This window comes from Panthera pardus, unplaced genomic scaffold (genome assembly GCF_024362965.1).
Source record: "Panthera pardus isolate Hobbes unplaced genomic scaffold, ASM2436296v1 HiC_scaffold_13, whole genome shotgun sequence".
NCBI lineage: Eukaryota > Metazoa > Chordata > Mammalia > Carnivora > Felidae > Panthera > Panthera pardus.
The window spans coordinates 141,829,315-141,845,808 of NW_026526688.1; the positions used below are offsets into that span (position 1 = coordinate 141,829,315).

Consider the following 16,494-nt stretch of genomic DNA (forward strand, 5'->3'; position numbering starts at 1 on the left):
CACTTTCAGATTGCACAGTCAAGTGATTTAGGAGAATACTTTGGGCAGTACTTGTTATTGATTGGCAATTTTAGGAGAATGCTTGAAGTAAATTTTCTGATACTGTAGGCATCCTTGTGAATGTAATACTCTTGCTTTTGTTTTTTCTCTCTCCCACTTAACTTTGGTAGGTATACTGTAATGAAAAAGAGAAATTCAAATGAGAATTTGCACCAGTCAGATACAGTGACCTTTGATGATCAGTATGCTAAGGAGCATGCTGGAGAATAGACAAATGACTTTGCATGTTTATCCTTGAACACATGCCAGATACATTGGATAGATCTGTCTTGACTACATAATAGCATCTTAAGTACCTAACAGGGTGGAAACTTTGTTCTCCATCTGTGGCTTTTTTCTTGCTTATCTGGATATCTTACAGCTTCTAAGAGGGATGTGAGTACTATTGGAGTTAGGCTGACAGTGAATGTAGAGGATAAGACTACAAATAAAAAAATTCCAAGCCATTTATTTATTTATTTTGTATCTGTGTTAGTGACAAAGTAGGAAATGAAAGAAAGAACTGCTAGCGTGAGAATTTGTTAGAGAAATGGGAACATGGTTTCTCTTGTGTTATCTCTAAGTTTGTTGAATGGTCAACTGCACAGTAATAGGTGTTAAGTTTGTTGTTCCTGTGCCAGAAAAATGAACTGTTCTGAGTCACTATGTAGTCCATTCAGGTTACATGGATTTAGGGGGTTAAGTATGATAGTAATAGGATTTGGGTATTCCTGGGTCTCTAGCCATAATATCATCTATCCATCTATCTTTGGGGTTTCTGAGGGGGCTATTCATATGAAAAAAATGAGAATTGAATTCTTAACTTTTTAATGTAGAAATTGTGCTGGACTATTTTAAAATCAGGACCTGTTTGGACCTCCTATGCTTCTATCCTCCCTGCTTCTAGATCAGTTTTTTAAAAAATCAGTTTGCCTAAAGAATCAGTTTGCTGAAATTATTAAAATTGTTTTCTTTCTTTCTTCTTTTTTTTAACAAAATTTAAATCTGGTGTAGTTAACGTACATTATGTTATGTTTCTGGTATGTGCAATGGTGATTCAATAAAAACTGTCTTCTTTCACTCAGCAAAATTATTTTGAAAGTTTTTCATGTTGTCATGTGTATCATCAGTAGGTCATTCCTTTTTATTGCTGAGTGATATTTCATTCTTGTATTTACTACATTTTATTTATCTGTCAGCCTGTTGGTAGACATTTGGGTTGTTTACAGTTTTTGGCTATCATAGGTAAGAACATTGGAGATCAGTTGAGTCTTTGGACATATGTTCTTATTTTTCTTGGGTAAGTATTTAGTACTGGGATGTCTGGGTCTTACAGGTATATATTTAACTATTAAAGAAGCTGCCAAACTGTTTTCCAAAGTTTTACTGTTTTTCCTTATCTTCAGTGTATGAGAGTTCCTGTTGCTCCACATTCTTACCTGTCAGCCATTGTAATATTAACCATTCTAGCAGGTGTGTAGTGATACCGCACATTTTCTGTTTTATGGATTATGCTTTTCTGTTATTTAAGAAATTGCTGCCAGACTTACAGTCACTAAGATTTTTGCCTGTGTTTTCTTCAGGATGTTTTATAATTTTAGCTTTTACTTTTACAGCCCTCCTGTTTCTCTAAAACAGACATAAGGAAAACTCCTACAATCTAGAATAGTTGTGATTACTAGTGAATTAATAATACATGTAAATTAATACATGTTACATATTTTGAGTTAATTTTTGAATGTGGTGTGAGGTAAAGGTTGAGGCTTATTTGTCTGAATATGGCAATCTGATGGCTCTAGCCCTATTTATTAAATATTATCCTTTCCCTTTAGAATTGTATTGGCAACTCTGTTGAAAATTAATTGACCTTATACCTATGAATTTACTTCTAGATTTTCTTTTTGTTCTCAAATTGATCTGTTTACCTTTATGCTAACTTGTTGCCATGATTATTGTGGCTTTGTAATAACTCTTGAAATCATGTAGTATAAGCTTCTAATTTTATTTTTCCTTTTCAAAGTTGTTTGTTCTAGGTCCTTTGTAGTTCTATGTAAATTTTATAAATTAAGAAAAAAATTTTTTAACGTTATTTATTTTTGAGGGAGAGACAGAGACAGAGCATGAGCAGGGGAGGAACAGAGAGAGCGAGACACAGAATCTGAAACAGGCTCTAGGCTCTGAGCTGTCAGCACAGAGCCCCACGAGGGGCTCAAACTCATGAACCTTGAGATCATGACCTGAGCTGAAGTCTGACACTTAACCCACTGAGGTACCCAGGCACCCCTATAAATTTTTTGTAATGTTTATTTTTGAGAGAGAGAGAGACAGAGAGAGAGTGCGAGTGAGCAGGGGAAGGGGCAGAGAGGGATAGAGAGAGAGGGAGACAAAGAATCTGAAGCAGGCTTCAGGCTCCAAGCTGTCAGCACAGAACCCCATGCAGGGCTCGAACCCACAAACCCTGAGATCATGACCTGAGGCAAAGTCAGATGCTTAACGACTGAGCCACCCAGGTACCCCTCCATGTAAATTTTAGAATGTGCTTGTCAATTTCCTTTCTTCTTTTTTTTTTTTTTAATTATTTTTGAGAGACAGAGTGTGAGTGGGGGAGGGGCAGAGAGCAAGGGAGACACAGAATCCAAAGTAGGCTCCAGGCTCTGAGCTGTCAGCACAGAGCCTGACATGGAGCTTGAACCCACGAACTGCAAGATCAGGATCTGAGCTGAAGTCAGATGCTTAAGCCACCCAGGCACCCCTGAGCTTGTCAGTTTCTATAAAAACTACCTGCTTGGATTTGATTGAAATTTCATTGAATGTATAGATTGATTGGGGGAGAATTAACATCTTAACACTGTTGAATCCTCTGTTCTTTGAAGATGATGTATGTCTCCATTTATTTAGCTCTTTACTTTTTGTCAGCGTTGGTAGTTTTCAATGTCCAGATTTTGCACATCTTTTTTTTTTAATTTGAATATAATTGACATGATGTACATTAGTTTCACGTGTACAGCCTAGTGAATTAACGAGTTTTATGTTAATGAGTTTTCACGTGTACAGCCTAGTGAGTTAACGAGTTTTATTAATGAGTTTTATACTATGTTTGCACATCTTTTTTCCAGTATTGTATAACTTTTTAAAATTAATAAAACATTTTTAATGTTTATTTGTTTTTGAGAGGGAGAGCGAGTGAGCACGGGCTGGGGAGGGGCAGAGAGAGAGAGAAGCACAGAATCCAAAGCAGTCTCCAGGCTCCCCAGCTGTCAGCACAGAGCCCGACACTGGGCTCCAACCCATGAACTGTGAGACCATGACCTGAACCGAAGTCAGATAGTTAACTGACTAAGCCACCCAGGCGCCCCTCCAGTATTGTATAATTTTTGATGTTATTATAAGTATTAAAAAAAATTCAGCTTCTGGTTGCTTGTTGTTTGTATCTAGAAATAAAATAGATTTTGGGGGTAATTCTATCTTGTTTCCTGCAACCTTGCTGAATTTATTAATTCTAGTATCTTTTTTTTGTAGATTTTGTAGCATTTTCTGCATATACGCAGTCATGTTGCCTGAGACCAAAGATGCGTTTGATTCCTTCTTCCAGTCTCAGTGCCTGTCACATCTTTTTCTTGTCTGATTGTGTGGGCTACAGTATTCAGAACAAAGTTGAATAGAAATGAGAGCAGTCATCTTTGCCTTATTCTTGATGTTGCCAGGAAAGCATTTAGAACTTAACTATGAAGTATGATATCTGTAGCTTTTTAATAGATGCCATTTATCAGGCTGAGTATGTTCCCTTTTATTTTTTATTATTATTTTTTATTTTATTTTTTAAAAATTTACTTCCAAGTTAGTTAGCATATGATTTCACACAATGATTTCAGGGGTAGATTCCTTAATGCCCCTTACCCATTTAGCCCATCCCCCTCCCACAACCCCTGCAGTAACCAACCCTCTGTTTATTGTCCATATTTAAGAGTCTCTTATGTTTTGTCCCCCTCCCTGTTTTTATATTATTTTTGTTTCCCTTATGTTCATCTGTTTTGTCTCTTAAAATCCTCATATGAGTGAAGTCATATGATATTTATCTTTCTTTGACTGACTAGTTTCACTTAGCGTAATACACTTCAGTTCCATCCACATAGTTGCAAATGGCAAGATTTCATTCTTTTTGATTGCTGAGTAATTCCATTGTATGTGTGTGTGTGTGTGTGTGTGTGTGTGTGTGTGTGTGTATATATATATACACACACCACATCTTCTTTATCCATTCCTCCATCGATGGACATTTGGGCTCTTTCCATACTTTGGCTATTGTTGATAGTGCTGCTATAAACATTGGGGGGCGTGTGTCCCTTTGAAACAGCACACCTGTATCCTTTGGATAAATACCTAGTAGTACAATTGCTGGGTCGTAGGATAGTTCTATTTTTAGTTTTTTGAGGACCCTCCATACTGTTTTCCAGAGTGGCTGCACCAGCTTGCATTCCCATCCATTTTATTTTTTAAAAGAGAATTCTTTGATCTTAAATAGGAATGCTGCTTGGATTTTTCCAAATGCTTTTTAATCTAAATGTAGGTGGATTGTATTGATTTTTTGGTATGCTAGCCCTTGTATTCCTCAGGTAAGCACCACTTGGTATGATGTATCATCCTTTTATATATTACTAGATTTGATTTGCTAAAAACAACATTTGCTAAAAAAAACATTTTATGTGCTGTCTAGTTTTGATATATAGGTAACATTCACCTCAACTTTATGGAAGAGCTTGTAGAGAATCATACTGTTCCTTCTCTAAAGGCTATCCAAGGTTGAGAACCACTGGACTATAGATGATCATCCATTTCCTTCTATTTCCAAAATTTTAATTCTGTTCTCATATAATAGGAGGTATACATGCTCATAAAGAACAGCTTCTATGTCTTATTATTTAATGAATGAACCTCTTTGGAGATGAATTAGAAGTAAGTTAAGTTTTACACAGAGCAAGTTGGATGCTTGATTTGAATTTTTTAGTGAAGCAGAATTAACTCCAAGGAGCTGAACATCTATAGGAGAGGGAAGTCAGGATTTACTATACTTAGTGGAATGCTAGAGTTGGCTTGGGCTGGTTTGAAAGAACCAGTTGTTACTATTTTGTTGTTAATTTTTCAGGAATTTTGCAAGCCAGTTACTTATTCCAACCTATTAAAAAGTTATTTGCATAACAAAATTAAACCATATTAGAAGCAAATGCTGAAAACTCATAATTTCCTACTTATTTACTAATAATAATTTTGAGGTTATTTCCTTCTGAAATACAATATAATGATATGTTACTGGACATCCTGTTGACAGCTTGAAATCTGCCTTTCAAAATTTGGAAATTTTGTACCACAAATACACATGGGGGTGTATGCACCACAGAAATAGGAACATGCTACAAATAGGGTTTAATTTGTTGTTGTTTAGGAACGTGAGGAAATATTAATAATCCAGCTTATCTTTTTTCTCATGTACCATTACAAAATCAGTTATCTACTTGGGAATGAAGTAAATCTCTGCAAATTATAAAATAAACATTTTACACTACACATTCTTTCTTTTTTTCTTTTTTAAATTTAAATTCCAGTTAGGTAGCATACAGTTTAATATAGCTTCAGGTGTGCAATTTATTTTTTTTCAAATTTTTATTTAAATTTCAGTTAGGTAACATACAGTGTAATATTAGTTTCAAGTATAGAATTTAGTGGTTCATCACTTACATATAACATTCCGTGCTCAGCACAGCAGGTGCCCAGCTTAAACTTTAATATGCTCTGAGTCTGTTGTGAATAGCACAAAAAATTAGGTAAACATTCTTGCAGTAATAGACAACCGTTATCAGCAAAGAGAGTGCTCATATTTAGCAGCACCCATGACCTCTACTTACTAGGTGCCATTAACACCATTGCCCCAGGTTGTGACAACCAGAACACCAGACATTGACAAATATATCCTTTAATGAACAAAATTACCGCTAGTTGAGAACCACATTTTTAGAGAGGATTTCAGTGTGTGCTATGAGACTGCAATTTGTCATTTTAGTATTTCTTGGAGTCATGACAGTTGCATTAATCAGTATTTTTTAGACTGCCATGAGTTTTATGCAGTAGATCTTTCTTACTTTCATGTTAGTACAGCTGCTTGATTTAGTTGTGCCTTCTAGATTGGTCAGTTGGTGACTGCTCAAAATGATGGCTTAAAAAAAATTCTTTCTTGCTTGTATATGGGCTGGGGGGGGGGGGGAGGGGCAGAGAGAGGGAGACAAAGAATCCCAAGCAGGCTCAGCACTGTCAGCACAGAGCCTGACTCCGGGCTCGAACTCACAAACCTTGAGATCATGACCTGAGCCCAGATCAAGAGTTGGACACTTAACCCACTGAGCCACCCAGAGCCCCTTTTCTTGCCTGTATAGATGCCATGGATTTATGGATTTAGGCATCTAGGGAGATTTTCAGTGGATAACACCAGGCCTCAAGGTTTTGGTCATTACGCTTTGGTTTCAGGAAGGAGAGACAGGGAAACACACACTGATGATTTTACTTCTTGTAGTGTGCTCAGAGGTGGTTGGGGAAACAAATATTTTCAATCTCAGGAAAGAAAATTACTATATATTTTTTCTTTAATGTTTATATTTGAGAGAGAGAGAGAGCGAGTGAGCAGGGGAGGGGCAAAGAGAGAGTGAGACACAGAATCCAAAGTAGGCTCCAGGCTCCCAGCTGTCAGCACAGATCCCGATGTGGGGCCAGAACTCAGGGACTGCGAGATCATGAACTGAGCTGAAGTCAGTTATTTTATTTGAGGAGTATTTTATTTGAATTAAAGTTATTGAACTGAAGAATAAATACAGTGTGAAGTGTTATTGGTAGTATGTTTTTAAAACATGCTTTTAGATACAGTGTTTATCATTCAGATGTCTATATTCTGGGAAGAATATGGTTTTGAATCTCTAAATTAAAAACATCTAGTATTTCCTTTAGATGTAGTTTGCTATATCAACATTTTTCATATTATTTTTTTTAATGTTTATTTACTTTTGAGAGAGCACGAGCAGGGGAGGGGCAGAGAGAGAGGGAGATACAGAGTTTGAAGCAGACTCCAGACTCTGAGCTGTCAGTACAGAGCCCGATGTGGGGTAGGGAATCTTGAACCCATGAACTGTGCCAAACCCATGACCTGAGCCGAATTTGGATCCTCAACCTACTGAGCCACCCAGGCGCCCCTCATAATAACATTTTAAAAAATACTCTCACCCTCTCTCTGCTCCTCCTTCATTCATGCTCTGTCTCTCTATGTCTCTCAAAAATAAGTAAAAGTTAAAAAATAAATAAATAAAACAGGCCGCCTCGGTCACTCAGTTGGTTAAGCGTCCAACTTTGGTTCAGGTCATGATCTCATAGTCCGTGGGTTCGAGCCCCACGTTGGGCTCTGTGCTGACAGCTCAGAGCCTGGAGCCTGCTTTGGATTCTGTGTCTCCCCCTCTCTCGGCTCCTTCCTCATTCATGCTCTGTCTCTCAAAAATAAGTAAAAGTTAAAAAAATTTTAAAAAATAAAATAAAAATACTGTTACGCATGTATATGAGTGATTTATAGATGAAAAATATCCTTCATTCATAGCTTAAATAATGCTCAAGGAAAATCAGGTTAATTTCTGTAATCAAAATATTGGAAAAAGCTTCAGGAAAATATGAGTGCAACAGATGAATAAACCTTAGAGAAATTATATGCCACAGTATTACTTCTATGGTTTTAGGCTTTTAGTAACTATACATTTTGCAAAAATGCTTAAATATACTGCCTTTGATCAAGGAAAATATGGATGTTTAAATGGACAGTGATCCCTTTATGTAACTCATTTTGTGACTGTAAGTTTAAAATTACCTTCTCCTTTTTTTTAATATGAAATTTATTTCAAATTGGTTTCCATGCAACACCTACTGCTCATCCCAACAGGTGCCCTCCTCAGTGCCCATCATCTACCCCCCCAACCATCCCCCATCAACCATCAGTTGATTCTCAGTTTTTTAAAATTACCTTTCTTAATTGGTAGAATTTCTTTTGTTCATCTTTGCGTTTTTTAGAGTACAAAATTGTTATTTATCTTCATATTTTGTAGGTGTCTGTAGGTAATATATAACTTTCTCACTATTGATAACATGCTAGATTATTAGAATTATGTCAGGTTTTTTTTGTTTTTTTAAGTGCCACGTGTGCATGATAGGAGGAGTGGCAGAGAGAGGGAGAGAGGATCCCAAGCAGGCTCCTTGCCGTTTGCACAGAGCCCAATTCTGGGCTCCCACAAACTGTGAGATCATTACCTGAGCTGATCAAGAGTTGGGCACTTAACTGACTGAGCCACCCATGCACACCTGTCAAAGATTATTTTTAAAAATGTGAAAGTTTCACATGTATCTTCAAATATGTCAAAACCTTTTTAGTTTTTAATTAAAAATAATAATGAAATACTGCACACCTATTAGAATGGCCACAAGCCATTTGCAGCACCAAATGCTGGAGAAGGTGTGGAGCAACAAGAGCTCTTTCATTGCTGGTTGGAATGCAAAATGGTGCAGTCACTTTAGAAGACTGACAGTTTCTTATAGAACTAAAACATAGTCTTACCATATGATCCAGCCAGCAGTCATGATCACTTGGTATTACACAAAGGAACTGTAAACTTATGTCCACACAAAAGTTTGCACACAGATGTATATAGCAGCTTTATTCATAATTGCCAAAACTTGGAAGCAACCAAGATGTCCTTTAGTCGGTGAGTGGATAAATAAACTCTGGATAAATAAACTCTGGCACATTCAGGTAGTGAAATGTTATTCATTGCTAAAAAGAAATGAGCTATCAAGGCACAAGAAGCCATGGAAGAACCTGAAATGCATATTACTAAGTGGAAAAAAAGTCAGTCTGATAAGGCTATATAATGTATGATTCCCAACCGTGTAACATTTCTGGAAAGGACAAAACAGTGAATGCAGTCAAAGGATCAGTGATTGCCGGTTGTTAGGGAGGAGGGAGGGATGAGTAGGCAGAGCACAGAGGATTTTTAGGATAGTGACATTATTCTGTACAGTGCTACAATGGTAGATACTTATCATTATAGATAGGTCAAAGCCCATTGGATGTAAAATAGCAAGAGTGAACCCTATTGTAAACTATGAACTTTGGGTGGTGATGTGTCAGCAAAGGTTTATTGATTGTGACAGATGTACCGCTCTAGTGGGTGAATGCTGATAGCGGGGGTTGGAGGGGGAGGATACTGTATGGGGGACAAGGAGTATACGGGAACCCTATTTGCTGCTCAGTTTTGCTGTCAACCTGAAACCTCTCAAAAGTAGTTTATTAAAAAGTCCTTTCTTCCTATTATAATAACAATATATTGTCAGCATAGAAAAGTTAAAGAATATAGCTAAATAAGAAAAATAAAAATTACCCACAATTCTATCCTTCTTTCCTTTTTTCATTCAAGTTGGTACACGTTTTGTGTATACAGGTTGTTTTTGTTACAAAGATGGGATTATGGTATATGTAATCAGTTTTTGTTTTCAGTTAGCAATACATCTTGTATGCTTTCCCACATACATTAGTGTTCAACGGTTTTTAAAAATTGAATTAGTACCCATCTACAAGTGGAGAACAGATTGTTCTGGTTTTTAGAGAGATGCTTTTTAACTAAAAATAGGTTACCAGTTTTCTGGTTAGGCTACAAAAAGTAAATATCCACACTATTACCAATCTAACATAGTGTTTCTATTTGGCATTATTGTAGAACTGTAGATTGGCACAAATGCTGGGCATATTAGAACCAACTGATAGATTTGGGGTAAACCTTATTTCTGTAGTATTTTATATCTTATGTAACTTTGAAAAACTGTCATTTAATGATTTAAATAATTCTATATTCTATTTAAATAATTCTATATGTTTAAGTAAATAATAGAATTTTAAGGTAGTTGTTAAAGGAAACTTATAATAGGCTGTTAACAATATAAAAGTTACTGGTTTTATTAGAGGCTAGTTCTTTTAAAAAATTTTTCTATTTTTTTATTTTTAATATAATTTTAATATAGTTTTTTTTATTTTTAATTTACATCCAAGTTAGTTAGCATATAGTGCTGTGATGATGTCAGGAATAGATTCCATGATTCATCCCCTATGTATAATACCCAATGCTCATCCCAACAAGTGTCTTCTCTAATGCCCTTTACCCACTTAGCCCATCCCCCCCACCCACAACCCCTCCTGCAACCCTCAGTTTGTTCTCTGTATTTAAGAATCTCTTAATGTTTTGTCCCCCACCTGTTTATTAGTTTTGCTTCCCTTTCTTATGGTCATCTGTTTTGTATCTTAAATTCCTCATATGTGTGAAGACATACGATATTTGTCTTTCTCTGACTGGCTAATTTCACTTAGCATAATACCCTCTAGTTCTATTCACATAGTTGCAAATGGTAAGATTTCATTCTTTTTGATTGCTGAGTAATATTCCATTGTGTATGTGTGTGTGTGTGTGTGTGTTTGTGTGTGTGTAGTACATGTACATACATACATATGTATACAACCACATCTTCTTTATCCATTCATCCGCTGATGGACATTTGGGCTCTTTCCATACTTTGGCTATTGTCGGTAGCACCATTATAAACATTGGGGTGTATGTGTCCCTTTGAAACAACATACCTGTATCCCTTGGATAAATATCTAGTAGTGCAATTGCTGGGTCATAGGGTAGTTCTATTTTAAATTTTTATTTTTTTAAAAAAAAATTTTTTTTTTTTAATGTTTATTTATTTTTGAGACAGAGAGAGACAGAGCATGAACGGGGGAGGGCCAGAGAGAGAGGGAGACACAGAATCTGAAACAGGCTCCAGGCTCTGAGCCGTCAGCACAGAGCCCGACGCGGGGCTCGAACTCACGGACCGTGAGATCATGACCTGAGCCGAAGTCGGACGCTTAACCAACTGAGCCACCCAGGGCCCCCTAAATTTTTTTTTTTTTTTTTATGTTTATTTGTTTCTGAGACAGAGCATGAGTGGGGGAGGGGCAGAGAGAGAGGGAGACACAGAATCCAAAGCAGGCTCCAGGGTCTGAGCTGTCAGCACAGAGCCTGACACGGGGCTCCACCTCACAAACTGTGAGATCATGACCTGAGCCGAAGTCGGTTGCTCAACCGACTGAGCCACCCAGGCGCCCCTATTTTTAATTTTTTAAAAAAAATTTTTTTAAAGTTTATTTATTTATTTATTTTAACTTTTTTTTTTATTTTTTTTTTAATTTTTTTATTTTTGAGACAGAGAGAGACAGAGCATGAACAGGGGAGGGTCAGAGAGAGGGAGACACAGAATCTGAAACAGACTCCAGGCTCTGAGCTGTCAGCACAGAGCCCGACGCGGGGCCCGAACTCACAGACCGCGAGATCATGACCTGAGCCGAAGTCGGCCGCTTAACCGACTGAGCCGCCCAGGCGCCCCAAAAGTTTATTTATTTTTGAGACAGAGAGAGACAGAGCATGAACGGGTGAGGGTCACAGAGAGAAGGAGACACAGAATCTGAAACAGGCTCCAGGCTCTGAGCTGTCAGCACAGAGCCTGACGCGGGGCTCGAACCCACGGACTGTGAGATCATGACCTGAGCCGAAGTCGGACGCTTAACCGACTGAGCCACCCAGGCGCCCCCTATTTTTAATTTTTTGAGGAACCTGCATACTGTTTCCCAGAGTGGCTGCACCAATTTGCATTCCCAACAATAGTGCAAAAGAGATCCTGTTTCCCTGAATCCTCACCAACATCTATTGTTGCCTGAGTTGTTTATTTTAGCCATTCTGACTGGTGTGAGGTGGTATCTCATTGTAGTTTTAATTTGTATTTCCTTGATGATGAGTGATATTGAGCCTTTTTTCCATGTGTCTGTTAGCCATCTGAATGTCTTCTTTGGAGAAGTGTCTATTTATGTCTTTTGCCCATTTCTTCACTGGATTATTCTTTAAAGCAAGGATATACAATAATTTGGTTAGAGTTGGGGCACCTTATGTGGCTTAGTCAGTTAAGCATCGGACTCTTGATTTCGGCTCGGGTCACGATCTCAAGATTTGTGAGCTCCCCTGTCGTCGGGCTCTGCACTGACAGAGCCTGCTTGGGATTCTCTCTCTCTCTCTGTCCTTCCCCCACTCATGTTTTTTCTCTCTCTTTCTCTGTCTCAAAAATAAGTATTAAAAAATTATGGTTAAGGTTGATTTTACTAACATTGTAAAGAATATATAGCTTCTTAGTTACTATTGTACATATTTTTGTCACCATTCTGGAATGACTGGCATCACTTCCTAACCATCACTAGAGAGTGCTTTCTCATTTATTCATTTCAGAACTCTCTCCTGAGATGTAGGGCTTTATTATTTGGTATATTTCTTGCACTCTAATTTCTCCCCCCTTCAAAGAGAATCATGAGGAAACTGAATTTTACAATATTTTTTCCCCTTAAGGTAATTCATTTGTCCATCTTAATTTTATGGAACTGAATTGATATAGCCCTTTTGCTTGTTATAGTTGATGTATCCATGTATAAAAACTAACTTAGTGTCTTTCACTGAATAAGTATTAATTCAGACATTTTATGCTTTTAATGTAGCCATTTATGTGTCAATGCAACTATAGTGTTTTTCAGTAAAAATGTGTTAATTCTGAAATATTTGAATAGAAATTTGGGATGGCCTAATAAACATTTCTAAAACTATAGCCAAGTATCACTGAGTAGGAATTTTAAATGAACTCTCAGAAGCATAAATTTTGGAGTTTTTTGCATTTCTTAGGTATAAAATCATTCTTTCAGATGGAATAATCTTAAGTCTAGATTTCTACTTACATGTATTTCATGTATCTCATATTTGCATTTCACATATGTTTTTCAAAATCTGATAGAAGGGATTTATTTTAAACTTAAAAGAATGTATTTATTTTGAGAGAGACAGAGCACGCAAGCAGGGAAGGGGCAGAGAGAGAGAGAGAGACAGAGAACGACCCAAGCAGGGTCTGCACTGTGAGCGCATAGTCCTACACAGGGCTCGCTCTCATAAACCATTAGATCACAACCTGAGCCGAAACCAATAGTTGGATGCTTAACCAACTGAGGCACCCACGCGCCCCTAGAAGGGATTTATTTTAGAGCTAGAAGCTAGGCTAGTTGCCGACTCTAAAGAATCCTGTACTTAGAGATAGTTTAAGTGGATTCTCTTAATTTCAAAGAAGACTATGAGTACACATTTTAGAATTGGATCTTATGCTAATTGGATCTGTTCACTAGTAATTATAACTGTGGTTGCTGGAAAGCTTGGGTTAAATGTGATGGCAGTCAGTGCTGTGCTATAGTTTGCTTTTATGCTGGGAAGTGACAATATTTTTATTTATTTTTAAAAAATTATTTAAATCCAAGTTAGTTAACATATAGTGTAATAATGGTTTCAGGAGTAGAATTTAGTGATTCATCACTTACATACAGCACCCAGTGATCATCCCAGCAAGTACCCTGCCCTCCTTAATACCCATCACCCATTTAGTCCATCCCCCCAACACCCCCCCCCCCCAGCAACCCTCAGTTTGTTGTCTGTATTTAAGAGTCTCTTATGGTTTGCCTCTCTGTTTTCATCTTATTTTTCTTTCCCTTCCCCTGTGTCGATCTGACTTGTCTTTTTCTGATTTATTTCGCTTAGCATAATACATTCTAATTCCATCGACATTGTTGCAAATGGCAAGATTTCATTCTTTTTGATCGCAGGAAGTGAAAATATTTTTGTATTTCCTGTAAGCACAGAGCTGTTAAGGCATTTATAATGCCTTATATTATCAGACTCTGTAGAATACATGAGCCCATTTGGAAGTGTGACTAGAAGAAATGCTACTGAGCAGAAGAAAGTAAAGAATGAAAGAAGGAGGCAACCAAAACTGGTAGTATCATGTTTATTATTAGACTGTCTTATGGCTGACAGATTTATATTAGGAAAATGATCTATAGGAAAGAGTCAGGCAAGCAAAACAGAATTTTGAACTTTCCATGGTCTTTCCTCTGCCCTCCTATATACAATGCCATATCTCCATACTTAGCATGATAATTTTTAGCAACCCTGAACTACTTATAATCCCCCTCTCTTGTGCATGTTTGAGACAGGGGGAGGAAGGAGGGAGGGAGGGGTTTAACTTTTCAAATGGCCCAGGTCACATAAGCTCTAATTGGCATTTATTAGTCAATAATAAAGTTGACTTATTGTGACTCTTTGATATTAAGTTACCAAGAGTCTGCAAAATGCTATGGATTTGTGTGATTTTACTTGCTAGTCAATTGATGCTATTTTTAGGCTAACATATTTACAAATGCCTTGAGAAGTTAGAGATAGGGAAATCCTACATTCCTGTTAGTTTATTTTCCTTTTTTACTCTCTTAGTGGTTTTTGGATGGGAAAGGAGTTTTTTCCCCCAACTTCTGTTTTACCAAGAGACAAGAAAGCTTAAATTACTGTGTTTCCTGAGTTTATTTCTGATGGCAATATTTTTAGTAATTATAAATTAACAGGTATATATCTAGTACATAACAAAAAAATTCCCTTATTCCTTTTTCACTCTACCCTCTTTTCACCCTAGCCCCTGGCAGCCATTTACCAGTGTTGTGTCCCATTAGTTTTGATTATTCTGAAATGTCCTATAAATGGATTCATACAGTACATAGTCCTGAATGAGTTGAGATGCAATTGACAAATTTAACATTATATTAGTTTTAGTTGTATGGCGTAATGATTTTATATATGTGTATACTGTGAAATGATTACCATAATAAGTCTGGTTATCAGACTTATATCACCACACATACTTAGATGGTTTTTTTCTTGTGATGATAACTTTAAAGATCTAGATCTTTAAAGAAAAAAATACATTTTTTAAAGTAGGTTCCATGCCCAACATGGGGCTACAACTCCTGACTCTAGAAGCTCAAGAGTCTCATGTTCTACTGATTGATCCAGCCAGGTGTCCCTAAAGATCTATTCTCTCAGCAACGTTAACATATGTAGCATAGTATTTAAACTTTTTTTTTTTAATGTTTATTTTTGAGAGAGTATGTGCTCGTGCACACAGAGGGGCAAAGAGAGAAGGACACACAGAATCCGAAACAGGCTCCAGGTTCTGAGCAGTCAGCACAGAGCCCGAAATGGGGCTGAGATCATGGGCTGTGAGATCATGACCTGGTGCTTAATCACCTGAGCCACCCAGGCACCCCTATATAGTACAATATTAACTCTAAGGTACCATGTTGTACATTATCCCCAAGACTTATTTTTTTAACTGGAACGTTATACCTTCTGACCCCCTTTATTCATTTTCCCTATCAGTCTGTTCTGTCTACAGTTCATTTTTAGTTTTTTTAGATTCCATTTATAAGATCATACAGGCTTTGCCTGACTTACTTCACTTAGCGTAATGCCTTTGAAGTATATCCATGTTGTTGCAAATGAGAAGGTTTTCCTTTTTATGGGTAAATAATATTGCAGAGTGTGTGTGTGTGTGTGTGTGTGTGTGTGTGTATTTTACCACATTTTCTTCATTCACTCATCTGCCAATGGATACATAGGTTGTTTGCATGTTTTGCCTATTATAAATAATGCTACAGTGAACATGGAGGTGCAGATATCTTGTTGAGATAGTGATTTTGCTTCTTTGGATACATACCCAGAAGTGGAATTGCTGGATCATGTGGTAGTTCTATTTTTACTTTTTGAAGAACATCTGTCTATACTGTTTTCTATAGTGGCTGTATCAGTTTACATTTTTACCAGCAGTACACAGGGTTCCCTTTTCTCTGCATCCTTGCTAACACTTGTTATTCCTTGTCTTTTTGATGAGAGCCATTGTGGTTTTGATTTGCATTTCCCTGATGATTAGTGATGTTGAGCCCATTGTCATATATCTGTTGATGCTTCTTGGAAAAATATCTTCAGATCTCCTACCCATTTTTTAACTGAATTGTTTTACCTATTGAGCTGTATGGATTCTTTACATATATGTTGGGTATTAATCCCTTATCAGGTACATGATTTGCAAATATTTTCTCCCATTCTATAGGACATCTTTTCATTTTGTTGGTTTCCTTTACTGAGCAGAAGGTTTTTAGTTTGATGTAGTCCCACATGTTTGGTTTTTGTTGCCTTTGATTGTGGTGTCAAATCCAAAAATCATTGCTAAGACTTGTGTCAAGGAGCTTCCAGGAATTTTGTGGTTTCAAGCCTTACATTCAAGTCCTTAATCCATTTTGAGTTGATTTTTGTATATAGTGTAAGATGCACATCCAGTTTCATTTTTTTGCATGTGACTATTCACTTTTTCCAACACAGTTTGTTGAAGAGGCTCTCCTTTTCCCATTGTATATTCTTGGCTCCTTTGTTGTAAATTGATTGA

General features: G+C 37.0%; 1 protein-coding gene across 4 annotated transcripts in view; it reads left to right on the forward strand.

The window, feature by feature from the left end:
- CNOT6L (CCR4-NOT transcription complex subunit 6 like) overlaps positions 1-16,494 on the forward strand; it is a 120,400-nt gene that overhangs the window by 18,678 nt on the left and 85,228 nt on the right. The window lies entirely within an intron of this gene.